The sequence below is a fragment of the Bombina bombina genome, chromosome 8 (assembly GCF_027579735.1).
Source record: "Bombina bombina isolate aBomBom1 chromosome 8, aBomBom1.pri, whole genome shotgun sequence".
NCBI lineage: Eukaryota > Metazoa > Chordata > Amphibia > Anura > Bombinatoridae > Bombina > Bombina bombina.
Window position 1 is genome coordinate 135,230,831 of NC_069506.1, and position 14,942 is coordinate 135,245,772.

The following is a 14,942-nucleotide window of genomic DNA, read 5'->3' on the forward strand; positions in this document are numbered from 1 at the left end:
AGATCATATTGCTGTTTCTCGGCCATCTGAGGAGAGGTAAACTTCAGATCAGGGGACAGCGGGCAGATGAATCTGCATAGAGGTATGTAGCAGTTTTTATTTTCTGACAATGGAATTGATGAGAAAATCCTGCCATACCGATATAATGTCATGTATGTATACTTTACACTTCAGTATTCTGGGGAATGGTACTTCACTAGAATTACACTGTAAGAAATACATAAAGCTGTTTAATAACTAGAGATTATGTTTAACGTTTTTGCTGGAATGTAAAATTGTTTTCATTTACTGAGGTACTGAGTGAATAAATGTTTGGGCACTATTTTTCCACTTGGCAGTTGCTTAATCTGTTTTTCTGACAGTTTCTGTTCTCCCTCACTGCTGTGTGTGAGGGGGAGGGGCCGTTTTTTTGGCGCTTTTACTGCATCAAATATTTCAGTCAGCAACTCATTGTATTCCCTGCATGATCCGGTTCATCTCTACAGAGCTCAGGGGTCTTCAAAACTTATTTTGAGGGAGGTAATTTCTCTCAGCAGAGCTGTGAGAATTATAGTTTGACTGAGATAAAAAACGTTTATTCTGTAATTTGTTTCCTGCTTTCAGAATTTGTTATCTTTGCTAATGGGATTAAACCTTTGCTAAAGTTGTGTTGTTTACAAGGATTGAGGCTATAACTGTTTCAATTTATTAATTTTCAACTGTCATAGATCTTCTGTGCTTCTTAAAGGCACAGTACGTTTTAATATTATTCTAATTGAATTGTATTTCCAAGTTGCAAGTTTATTTGCTAGTGTGTTAAACATGTCTGATTCAGAGGATGATACCTGTGTCATTTGTTGCAATGCCAAAGTGGAGCCCAATAGAAATTTATGTACTAACTGTATTGATGCTACTTTAAATAAAAGTCAATCTGTACAAATTGAACAAATTTCACCAAACAACGAGGGGAGAGTTATGCCGACTAACTCGCCTCACGTGTCAGTACCTACATCTCCCGCTCAGAGGGAGGTGCGTGATATTGTAGCGCCGAGTACATCTGGGCGGCCATTACAAATCACATTACAGGATATGGCTACTGTTATGACTGAGGTTTTGGCTAAATTACCAGAACTAAGAGGTAAGCGTGATCACTCTGGGGTGAGAACAGAGTGCGCTGATAATATTAGGGCCATGTCAGACACTGCGTCACAGGTGGCAGAACATGAGGACGGAGAACTTCATTCTGTGGGTGACGGTTCTGATCCAAACAGACTGGATTCAGATATTTCAAATTTTAAATTTAAACTGGAAAACCTCCGTGTATTACTAGGGGAGGTGTTAGCGGCTCTGAATGATTGTAACACAGTTGCAATACCAGAGAAAATGTGTAGGTTGGATAAATATTTTGCGGTACCGACGAGTACTGAGGTTTTTCCTATACCTAAGAGACTTACTGAAATTGTTACTAAGGAGTGGGATAGACCCGGTGTGCCGTTCTCACCCCCTCCGATATTTAGAAAAATGTTTCCAATAGACGCCACCACAAGGGACTTATGGCAAACGGTCCCTAAGGTGGAGGGAGCAGTTTCTACCTTAGCTAAGCGTACCACTATCCCGGTGGAGGATAGCTGTGCTTTTTCAGATCCAATGGATAAAAAGTTAGAGGGTTACCTTAAGAAAATGTTTGTTCAACAAGGTTTTATATTGCAACCCCTTGCATGCATTGCGCCGATCACGGCTGCAGCGGCATTCTGGATTGAGTCTCTGGAAGAGAACATTGGTTCAGCTACTCTGGACGACATTACGGACAGGCTTAGAGTCCTTAAACTAGCTAATTCATTCATTTCGGAGGCCGTAGTACATCTTACTAAACTTACGGCGAAGAATTCAGGATTCGCCATTCAGGCACGCAGGGCGCTGTGGCTAAAATCCTGGTCAGCTGATGTTACTTCTAAGTCTAAATTGCTTAATATACCTTTCAAAGGGCAGACCTTATTCGGGCCCGGGTTGAAAGAGATTATCGCTGACATTACAGGAGGTAAAGGCCATGCCCTGCCTCAGGACAAAGCCAAAGCCAAGACTAGACAGTCTAATTTTCGTTCCTTTCGTAATTTCAAAGCTGGAGCAGCATCAACTTCCTCTGCACCAAAACAGGAAGGAGCTGTTGCTCGCTACAGACAAGGCTGGAAACCTAACCAGTCCTGGAACAAGGGCAAGCAGACTAGGAAACCTGCTGCTGCCCCTAAGACAGCATGAATTGAGGGCCCCCGATCCGGGATCGGATCTAGTGGGGGGCAGACTTTCTCTCTTCGCCCAGGCTTGGGCAAGAGATGTTCAGGATCCCTGGGCGCTAGAGATAATATCTCAGGGATACCTTCTGGACTTCAAATACTCTCCTCCAAGAGAGAGATTTCATCTGTCAAGATTGTCAACAATCCAGACAAAGAAAGAGGCGTTTCTACGCTGCGTACAAGAGCTCTTGTTAATGGGAGTAATCCATCCAGTTCCACGATCGGAACAGGGACAGGGGTTTTACTCAAATCTGTTTGTGGTTCCCAAAAAAGAGGGAACTTTCAGACCAATCCTGGACTTAAAGATCCTAAACAAATTCCTAAGAGTTCCATCGTTCAAGATGGAGACTATTCGGACAATTTTACCTATGATCCAAGAGGGTCAGTACATGACCACTGTAGATTTAAAAGATACTTACCTTCACATACCGATTCACAAAGATCATTATCGGTACCTAAGGTTTGCCTTCCTAGACAGGCATTACCAGTTTGTGGCTCTTCCATTCGGATTGGCTACAGCTCTAAGAATCTTCACAAAGGTTCTGGGTGCTCTTCTGGCGGTACTAAGACCGCGGGGAATCTCGGTAGCTCCATACCTAGACGACATTCTGATACAAGCTTCAAGCTTTCAAACTGCCAAGTCTCATACAGAGTTAGTGCTGGCATTTCTAAGTTCACATGGATGGAAGGTGAACGAAAAGAAAAGTTCACTCGTTCCACTCACAAGAGTTCCCTTCCTGGGGACTCTTATAGATTCTGTAGAAATGAAGATTTACCTGACAGAGGACAGGCTAACAAGACTTCAAAGTGCTTGCCGCACCCTTCATTCCATTCAACACCCGTCAGTGGCTCAATGCATGGAGGGAATCGGCTTAATGGTAGCGGCAATGGACATAGTACCCTTTGCACGCTTACACCTCAGACCACTGCAACTGTGCATGCTAAGTCAGTGGAATGGGGATTACTCAGACTTATCCCCTTCTCTGAATCTGGATCAAGAGACCAGAAATTCTCTTCTATGGTGGCTTTCTCGGCCACATCTGTCCAGGGGGATGCCATTCAGCAGACCAGACTGGACAATTGTAACAACAGACGCCAGCCTTCTAGGTTGGGGTGCCGTCTGGAATTCTCTGAAGGCTCAGGGACAATGGAGTCAGGAGGAGAGTCTCCTGCCAATAAACATTCTGGAATTGAGAGCAGTTCTCAATGCCCTCCTGGCTTGGCCCCAGTTGACAACTCGGGGGTTCATCAGGTTTCAGTCGGACAACATCACGACTGTAGCTTACATCAACCATCAGGGAGGGACAAGAAGCTCCCTAGCTATGATGGAAGTATCAAAGATAATTCTCTGGGCAGAGTCTCACTCTTGCCACCTGTCAGCAATCCACATCCCGGGAGTGGAGAACTGGGAGACGGATTTCTTAAGTCGTCAGACTTTTCATCCGGGGGAGTGGGAACTTCATCCGGAGGTCTTTGCCCAAATACTTCTACATTGGGGCAAACCAGAGATAGATCTCATGGCGTCTCGACAGAACGCCAAGCTTCCTCGTTACGGGTCCAGATCCAGGGATCCAGGAGCAGTCCTGATAGATGCTCTGACAGCACCTTGGGACTTCAGGATGGCTTACGTGTTTCCACCCTTCCCGTTGCTTCCGCGATTGATTGCCAGAATCAAACAAGAGAGAGCATCAGTGATTCTAATAGCACCTGCGTGGCCACGCAGGACTTGGTATGCAGACCTGGTGGACATGTCATCCTGTCCACCTTGGTCTCTACCTCTGAAACAGGACCTTCTGATACAGGGTCCCTTCAAACATCAAAATCTAACTTCTCTGAAGCTGACTGCTTGGAAATTGAACGCTTGATTTTATCAAGACGTGGGTTTTCTGAGTCAGTTATTGATACCTTAATACAGGCTAGGAAACCTGTTACCAGAAAGATTTACCATAAGATATGGCGTAAATACCTATATTGGTGTGAATCCAAAGGTTACTCTTGGAGTAAGGTTAGGATTCCTAGGATATTGTCTTTTCTACAAGAAGGTTTAGAAAAGGGTTTATCTGCTAGTTCATTAAAGGGACAGATCTCAGCTCTGTCCATTCTGTTACACAAACGTCTGTCAGAAGTTCCTGACGTCCAGGCTTTTTGTCAGGCTTTGACCAGGATTAAGCCTGTGTTTAAAACTGTTGCTCCACCATGGAGTTTAAACCTTGTTCTTAATGTTTTTCAGGGCGTTCCGTTTGAACCCCTTCATTCCATTGATATAAAGTTGTTATCTTGGAAAGTTCTATTTTTAATGGCTATTTCCTCGGCTCGAAGAGTCTCTGAATTATCAGCCTTACATTGTGATTCTCCTTATTTGATTTTTCATTCGGATAAGGTAGTCCTGCGTACTAAACCTGGGTTCTTACCTAAGGTAGTTACTAACAGGAATATCAATCAAGAGATTGTTGTTCCTTCTTTATGCCCAAATCCTTCTTCAAAGAAGGAACGTCTACTGCACAACCTGGATGTAGTCCGTGCTCTAAAATTTTACTTACAGGCAACTAAGGAATTTCGACAAACGTCTTCTCTGTTTGTCATTTACTCTGGGCAGAGGAGAGGTCAAAAAGCTTCCGCTACCTCTCTTTCTTTTTGGCTTCGTAGCATAATTCGTTTAGCTTATGAGACTGCTGGACAGCAGCCTCCTGAAAGAATTACAGCTCATTCTACTAGAGCTGTGGCTTCCACTTGGGCCTTCAAGAATGAGGCCTCTGTTGAACAGATTTGCAAGGCTGCAACTTGGTCTTCGCTTCATACTTTTTCCAAATTTTACAAATTTGACACTTTTGCTTCATCGGAGGCTATTTTTGGGAGAAAGGTTCTTCAGGCAGTGGTTCCTTCTGTATAAAGAGCCTGCCTATCCCTCCCGTCATCCGTGTACTTTTGCTTTGGTATTGGTATCCCAGAAGTAATGATGACCCGTGGACTGATCACACTTAACAGAAGAAAACATAATTTATGCTTACCTGATAAATTCCTTTCTTCTGTAGTGTGATCAGTCCACGGCCCGCCCTGTTTTTAAGGCAGGTAAATATTTTTTAATTTATACTCCAGTCACCACTTCACCCTTGGCTTTTCCTTTCTCGTTGGTCCTTGGTCGAATGACTGGGAGTGACGTAGAGGGGAGGAGCTATATGCAGCTCTGCTGGGTGAATCCTCTTGCACTTCCTGTTGGGGAGGAGTAATATCCCAGAAGTAATGATGACCCGTGGACTGATCACACTACAGAAGAAAGGAATTTATCAGGTAAGCATAAATTATGTTTTTTAGTATGGTTGCCTAATGATTTCAGGAAGTCAGAAACGAGGGCAAGCTACATTTCTAAATATGGTTAATCCGTTCTAATTGGCTGTACTGAAAAAGAGTAAGACGGGTGCTATATGGCCAAGTTCAGTCTATATAACAAATAATCAAAGATGGTGATGCATTGCACTCACGTGTAATAAAGTACACCCCGGTGCTCAATGTGCAGAATGGGACTTCACAGCTGCCCAGGTGACTGGTCTCCTGTGGCCTCAGGAATCAGGAGTCACAATCCTTGCTTAAATATATTTAATCAAGGATTGTATCACCATCTTTGATCATTTGTTATACAGACTGTACTTGACTATGTGGCCCCCTGTATTCTAGAACACCACATAAGAGCGCCTATTATTCCATCTTCCGGATACTGGACTAATGTGTTGACATTGGTGTATATTACACTATATGAGTATATCTTGTATCTCACTTGCAGTTTTTTGGTTACTTTTAGGATGGTGCCCCCTTTTTTACGATTTCTAAATGACTTTACTAGTCAATATACTGAAAACAAGGTTAGTAGCTGTACTCTGGTTAGTTTATATTCTGTCGGTTAAGAGCTTTAAATGACCCATTATTGGGTTCTTCAGCTATTCAGCTAAGTCTGCATATATTTTTTTCATACGCAGTTTATTTGCAATAAACATAATGTAGTGTAAATTATATTTCTTTCATGTAAGTGGCAAGAGTCGATGAGCTAGTGACATATGGGATATACTGTACATTCCTACCAGGAGGGGACAAAGTTTCCCAAACCTCAAAATGCCTATAAATACACCTCCCTCCACACACATACTTCCGTTTTTACAAACTTTGCCTCCCTATGGAGGTGGTGAAGCAAGATTTGCTTGATTTTCTTCTGTGAAAGGAGTTTCTAAGCATTATGAAGCCCAAATTCCTCAGAGTACAGTGTTTGTCAGAGGGATGTGAAGGGAGTATTGCCTGTTGATTTAGTGGTTTCACCCATGGGAAATCCTTTCAAAGGCTCTCTGTAATCGGTCACAGAGATTCATTCCTTGCCTCCCTTTTCAGATCGACGTTATACTCCTATGCCATTACCTCTGCTGATATGTTTCAGTACTGGTTTGGCTGTCTGCTATATGTGGATGGGTTTCTTCTGGTAAGTATGTATAATTTTTTTAAGACACACTCAGCTATGTTTGGTGCTTTATATTGTAAAGTTTTTAATATGTATTTGCTTATATTTGCCAAGAGTCAGGTCTATGTATATTTCCCTTTTCTGCAGACCATCCGTTTCAGTATGGAAATTATATTTGGGAAGATTTTTTTTTTTTTTTTCTTACCTGGGGTTCCAGATTCTTTCAGTTTGACTTTGTTTTCCAAATTTTCGCGGGCAAATTAGGCTTGCGGGGACGCAAAATGCCATTTTTTATGGCGTCATTTTTGGTGCTAAAATTTTTTTGCCGTGGAATTGCGTCTAAGGTGATGTAAGTGTCGTCATTTCCTGCGTGTTTCTGGACGCGAGTTGTTTGAGCGCGAAGTTGCACTTGTTATGGCGCAAGTTGCGTCATTTTCTGATGTTAGCCTCGGCGCCCCCAAATTATTATTATTTTTTTTTCAATTTATTTTTTTTATTGAGGTAATTAAATCAGGCATACATTATGCATACAGTTATGTAAATAATATTACAATATAGCACCAAACATATAACATATTCCATAATTTAGTATAATAAGAACAATATGTTCACACTATCGTGTGGCTCAGTAAAAGTATACTTAACAGATTAAGGCCTAGATTTAGAGTTGGGCGGTAGCCGTGAAAACCAGCGTTAGAGGCTCCTAACGCTGGTTTTGGGCTACCGCTGGTATTTGGAGTCAGGAAAGGGTCTAACGCTCACTTTCCAGCCGCGACTTTTCCATACCGCAGATCCCCTTACGTCATTTGCGTATCCTATCTTTTCAATGGGATCTTTCTAACGCCGGTATTTAGAGTCGTGGCTGAAGTGAGCGTTAGAAATCTGACGACAAAACTCCAGCCGCAGAAAAAAAGTCAGTAGTTAAGAGCTTTCTGGGCTAACGCCGGTTTATAAAGCTCTTAACTACTGTGCTCTAAAGTACACGAACACCCATAAACTACCTATGTACCCCTAAACCGAGGTCCCCCCACATCGCCGCCACTCGATTACATTTTTTTAACCCCTAATCTGCCGACCGCCACCTACGTTATACTTATGTACCCCTAATCTGCTGCCCCTAACACCGCCGACCCCTATATTATATTTATTAACCCCTAACCTGCCCCCACAACGTCGCCGCCAGCTACCTACAATAATTAACCCCTAATCTGCCGACCGCAAAGCGCCGCCACCTACGTTTTCCTTATGTACCCCTAATCTGCTGCCCCTAACACCGCTGACCCCTATATTATATTTATTAACCCCTAATCTGCCCCCCTCAACGTCGTCTCCACCTGCCTACACTTATTAACCCCTAATCTGCCGAGCGGACCGCACCGCTACTATAATAAAGTTATTAACCCCTAATCCGCCTCACTCCCGCCTCAATAACCCTATAATAAATAGTATTGACCCCTAATCTGCCCTCCCTAGCATCGCCGACACCTAACTTCAATTATTAACCCCTAATTTGCCGACCGAATCTCGCCGCTACTGTAATAAATGTATTAACCCCTAAAGCTAAGTCTAACCCTAACACTAACACCCCCCTAAGTTAAATATAATTTAAATCTAACAAAATAAATTAACTCTTATTAAATAAATGATTCCTATTTAAAGCTAAATACTTACCTGTAAAATAAACCCTAATATAGCTACAATATAAATTATAATTATATTATAGCTATTTTAGGATTAATATTTATTTGACAGGCAACTTTGTATTTATTTTAACCAGGTACAATAGCTATTAAATAGTTAAGAACTATTTAATAGCTAAAATAGTTAAAATAATTACAAAATTACCTGTAAAATAAATCCTAACCTAAGTTACAATTAAACCTAACACTACACTATCAATAATTTAATTAAATAAAATACCTACAATTAACTACAATGAAATAAACTAACTAAAGTACAAAAAATAAAAAAGAACTAAGTTACAAAAAATAATAAAATATTTACCAACATTAGAAAAATATTACAACAATTTTAAACTAATTACACCTACTCTAAGCCCCCTAATAAAATAACAAAGACCCCCAAAATAAAAAAATGCCCTACCCTATTCTAAATTAAAAAAGTTCAAAGCTCTTTTACCTTACCAGCCCTGAAAAGGGCCCTTTGCGGGGCATGCCCCAAAGAATTCAGCTCTTTTGCCTGTAAAAAAAAAACATACAATACCCCCCCCCCCCAACATTACAACCCACCACCCACATACCCCTAATCTAACCCAAACCCCCCTTAAATAAACCTAACACTAAGCCCCTGAAGATCTCCCTACCTTGTCTTCACCATGCCAGGTTCACCGATCGGTCCAGAAGAGGGTCCGAAGTGTTGATCCAAGCCCATGCGGGGGGCTGAAGAGTGACGTCCATCCTCGGGCTGAAGTCTGGATCCAAGCGGCGGCTGAAGAAATCCATCATCGGGCTGAAGTCTGGATCCAAGCGGCGGCTGAAGAAATCCATCATCGGGCTGAAGTCTGGATCCAAGCGGCGGCTGAAGAAGTCCATCATCGGAATGAAGTCTTCTATGAAGCAGCATCTTCTTTCTTCCGGAGCCATCATCTTCCAGCCGACGCGGAGCCATCCTTCTTCACCGACGGACTAACGACGAATGACGGTTCCTTTAAATGACGTCATCCAAGATGGCGTCCCTCGAATTCCGATTGGCTGATAGGATTCTATCAGCCAATCGGAATTAAGGTAGGAATATTCTGATTGGCTGATGGAATCAGCCAATCAGATTCAAGTTCAATCCGATTGGCTGATCCAATCAGTCAATCAGATTGAGCTCGCATTCTATTGGCTGATTGAAGATGCTGCTTCATAGAAGACTTCATCCCGATGATGAACTTCTTCAGCCGGCGCTTGGATCCAGACTTCAGCCCGATGATGGATTTCTTCAGCCGCCGCTTGGATCCAGACTTCAGCCCCCCGCTTGGGCTTGGATCAACACTTCGGACCCTCTTCTGGACTGATCGGTGAACCTGGCATGGTGAAGACAAGGTAGGGAGATCTTCAGGGGCTTAGTGTTAGGTTTATTTAAGGGGGGTTTGGGTTAGATTAGGGGTATGTGGGTGGTGGGTTGTAATGTTGGGGGGGGGTATTGTATGTGTTTTTTTTTACAGGCAAAAGAGCTGAATTCTTTGGGGCATGCCCCGCAAAGGGCCATTTTCAGGGCTGGTAAGGTAAAAGAGCTTTGAACTTTTTTAATTTAGAATAGGGTAGGGCATTTTTTTTATTTTGGGGGTCTTTGTTATTTTATTAGGGGGCTTAGAGTAGGTGTAATTAGTTTAAAATTGTTGTAATATTTTTCTAATGTTGGTAAATATTTTATTATTTTTTGTAACTTAGTTCTTTTTTATTTTTTGTACTTTAGTTAGTTTATTTCATTGTAGTTAATTGTAGGTATTTTATTTAATTAATTTATTGATAGTGTAGTGTTAGGTTTAATTGTAACTTAGGTTAGGTTTTATTTTACAGGTAATTTTGTAATTATTTTAACTATTTTAGCTATTAAATAGTTAACTATTTAATAGTTATTGTACCTGGTTAAAATAATTACAAAGTTGCCTGTAAAATAAATATTAATCCTAAAATAGCTACAATATAATTATAATTTATATTGTAGCTATATTAGGGTTTATTTTACAGGTAAGTATTTAGTTTTAAATAGGAATAATTTATTTAATAAGAGTTAATTTATTTCGTTAGAATAAAATTATATTTAACTTAGGGGGGTGTTAGTGTTAGGGTTAGACTTAGCTTTAGGGGTTAATCCATTTATTAGACTAGCGGCGAGATCCGGTCGGCAGATTAGGGGTTAATAATTGTAGGTAGCTGGCGGCGACATTGTGGGGGGCAGATTAGGGGTTAATAAATATAATATAGGGGTCGGCGGTGTTAGGGGCAGCAGATTAGGGGTACATAACTATAATGTATGTTGCGGCGGTATACGGAGCGGCAGATTAGGGGTTAAAAAAAATATGCAGGTGTCAGCGATAGCGGGGGCGGCAGATTAGAGGTTAATAAGTGTAAGGTTAGGGGTGTTTAGACTCGGGGTACATGTTAAAGTGTTAGGTGCAGACGTAGGAAGTGTTTCCCCATAGGAAACAATGGGGCTGCGTTAGGAGCTGAACGCTGCTTTTTTGCAGGTGTTAGGTTTTTTTTCAGCTCAAACAGCCCCATTGTTTTCTATGGGGGAATCGTGCACGAGCACGTTTTTGAAGCTGGCCGCGTCCGTAAGCACCGCTGGTATCGAGAGTTGCAGTGGCGTTAAATTATGCTCTACGCTCCCGTTTTGGAGCCTAACGCACTGAAAACCCAGCCATTCTGTGAACTCTAAATACCAGCGGTATTTAAAAGGTGCAGGGGGAAAAAAGCACGCGTAGCTAACGCACCCCTTTGGCCGCAAAACTCTAAATCTAGGCGTAAGTTAACAACATTGATACCTACTGCCTGTACATTGCAAAACCTTCCAATCAGAACTCAGTAGGTCACTCTTGGACCTCAGATGTTTAAAGGTGGGTATAAATAGAAGAAGGTAAACTGAAATAAGGAGACCTCTCTTGGGTCTCAGCTGGAATACCTCAGGTTTTAATGGTTTTCTGGGGGGGATTTTTATGTGACTTGGTTTTAACGGAGCATAAGTAATATGGTACTGGTACTCGCTTGCTTTTAGTATATTACGTAAGCATTATATAGCTCTATAAAGCACATGATATGTGATATAAAGATAGTTATATATCACTTTTTTTTTGCCAGATGTATGCTGAATGGGAAACCTCTATTTTTTCTTTTATAAGAGGAGAACCCCTCAATAAGCCTTCAAGCTCACTCATGGATCTAACTTTATATTTAGATCATTTAGAGGGGTATATAGAGGTGTCATTCTTTGATTTCAAACGGCAAAAATATAAACTTAATGTTAACAGGCTGTTAGTAGAGATAAATCCTTAAATTATTGCAGAAAAGTGCTATTACAATTGTGGTATTAACAAGATAAACCTCAGATAAATACCCCTCCACACACATTCAAGGTCTCTCTTGGGCCTACTTTTTTTTTTTGTCAATGTTTTAGAGGGAACCATGATATGCTAGAAAGAAAGCATTATAATAATAAGCTATAGAGGCTCCACATTAACTAGAACAATATGTTTAACACTAATACCGAGGGTAGATGGTAAGAAAATAAAATATAGAAGGGGATACTTTTACTCCTCAGCGTAGAACATGTGAATAGAAAGGTTGCGATAGTGATATATAAGGATTGTGAAAAAGGTTAATCTCAAGTTAGCTAACATTAGGATAAGCTGTGTATGATTCAACATATAGGCTGGGCTGCTGGCAATAAGAGTAGAAAGATACATAGGAAGAAGTTGGTTGGGTAAAGTGTTAGTGTGGATAAGCAATTATAAACTTCTGTTAAGGTTGCTAAATGGATTAGTTTAAGTTAAATGAATAGGGCTGACAGCAGCAGAGGCATAGAAGAATCCGGTACCCCTGCCGCAGGCAGCAGACCCCCACTATACATAAGTTTCCAGGAATACATATAATTGTCGACTACCTAGCCCATCCTTAGTTAATTCCCTAGAGGGGAAAGATGGTAGAATATGAAGACTACATAGGAGTTATCATCGCAGCAGAAGAATGCAATTCTGTAGGTTACATAGATAAATACCTAGGAACTTGTGTTTCAAAGCTTAGCCAGTAATGTTGCTTAGAAAATTTCCATCTCATAAGGGTTATAAAATAGCACAGTCTAAAACGTTAACACAACATGAGGGGAAAGGTGATTGCTATAGAACTTGTATCCCACTCTTAAGCCCCTATACGTACATATATAAAATAAACAACAAATATTGTTAGCAACTAATTTTCCTTTCGGGGGTATATACATAAGACATCTAGGGGAACAATCAAATACTATTGGAATAGAGTATTGTTTAGGTAAAATTATTACATCTGAATAAGTGAAACGATACACTGTTAACATGTGAATATATGGGAGTTAAGTGTGCAGCCCCCACTGTAAAACATATAACTAGTATAAACTGTAAAAAACACGTCTTAATGAAATCTGGATAGATAAACATAAATAACATAAATGCACAGCTGTTTAACCTGTATTGTCGGATGGTAATTAACTTCAATTCTAGTGCAAACTTAGTCCCCAGACACATGGTAGAGAGTCCTTGTGGTTGCAAATGTTCCGTTACACTAGGAACTGTGAAGAGCCCCCTGCTCACCTCCATAAGTCATGTGTATATATTGGTAGCTAGCCCACGCCGGTTCTCAGGTCAATGATATGGGATTTAGGATATACAGGGCCGCAGTAGAGGTCTGAATAAACTTGCCTGCATGACTGAAAGTGTCCCCTTGTGATAAGCGCCTGTGAACTGGAATCTCTCAGTCGGCTGTATGCAGAGCAGGACAGAACCACAGCTACGTTAACTACCTCGCTGGGCATTAGCCCCTCCACCTTCACTGCCCTATTAGCGATCTCTCTTTTCCTCAGAGCAGGTCGACTCGGAGTCTTCATAGGGCATGAAAGTAAGGCGGTAAAAGTTTTGGGTGGTATGGTGAAGTTCGCCGTATCCAATCTCTAGCGGTTCTCCGTATCAGCTAGTGCCCTCAGTCTCTCCCTGTAGCACGCGTCTGTTGGAGGTGTCTCGGCCTGTTGTTTCACCAAAATGTTACTTTCTTCAGTAGACCAGTTTAGATGTTACCACGTTTACTGTGTCCGTGCTGTGCTGTTGAATATGGTCACCGCCATTTCCCCATGCTGCAGCTATGTCACTCATGAGCCATGTAAAGTGATCATTTAGAATAGTGGTGATCTGTTCGAGTAAGATAGCTTCTTCATGCTCCATCCTGCATATATAGCAAGTGAATCCCCGCTGAGTATATGTAGAGTCAGTACTCTCCAGGTACCTTCTAACGACAGAGACCCGAAGGTGCTCTGCCGGGGGGGGTTGGTTAGGAGACCGCAACCTCAGAAAGTCTCCGGTCAATTGTAGTGTGCCTCAATTTTGAAGATAGTGCTGGTTATTGAGCATCTCAAGTTATGTCTATTGCGATGTATATGGCTGAGCAATGGTGGGTATAAAATTTGATTTTAAGCAGATTAGTGATGAAGTTTATAGGAGCTAGCAATTGAGCGACCTATCATGGCCGCCGCCCGGAAGTTCCCCCCCAAATTATTTTTTTTAACTTCCTTTTTGCGTCATGTATCATACTTGGCGGCAAAAACTTTTTTGTATATTACACCTCTTCCTTTAATGCTTCTGGTTCTCTTCATATTAAGAGCTATGATGCCTATTTTTTGCATCTTTATTAAGCATAAGCATTTTTTCCCATTCCTGAAACTGCTATATGAGGAAATTTGGATATTTTGTTTAAATGTTGTTTATTTTCTTTTTAATTTTGCAAGATGTCTCAATCTGATTCTGCCTCTGATGTTTCTGTAGAAACCATGCTGCCTGAACACAGTTCTACCAAAGCTAAGTGTGTCTGTTGTAAATTAACTGATGTTATTTCTTTAGCCCAATTATGTGGCATCTGTCATGATAGGCTTTTGCATGCTGATAATGTTTCTATTAGTACTAATACTTTGTCTGTTGTTCCTTCAACGTCTAAAGTACCTGATATTCCTGCAGATGTAAAGAATTATATTGCTGCAGCTATAGATAAGGCTATGCCTGCTATTACGCCTTCAAATAAACGTAAAAGGTCTTTCTTTTTTAAGACACAATGAGTCCACGGATCATCTTAATTACTAATGGGATATTCACCTCCTGGTCAGAAGGAGGAGGCAAAGAGCACCACAGCAGAGCTGATAAATAGCTCATCCCTTCCCTCCCACTCCAGTCATTCTCTTTGCCTATGTTAGTGATAGGAAGAGGTAAAATGAGGTGTTAGAATAGATTCTTCAATCAAGAGTTTATTATTTTTAAAGTAGGGCAAGATTATGCTGCTTTTTCCTAGGGTGTAGCCGTAGTCCATATCAGTCTCTACAGTAGAGCTTTGGTGGCTTTAGAGCAATGGGAACTTGTGGGACATAATTCTCACTGCGCCTCCCATAGATTGTTTGCTGCCCTGTTTGTAAAAGTCTGAGGGAAGAGAATATACTCAGTTTTTTTGTTCCACAGGCCAATGTGAGGAAGAGGACCTCGCAAGCCGGATGAGCTG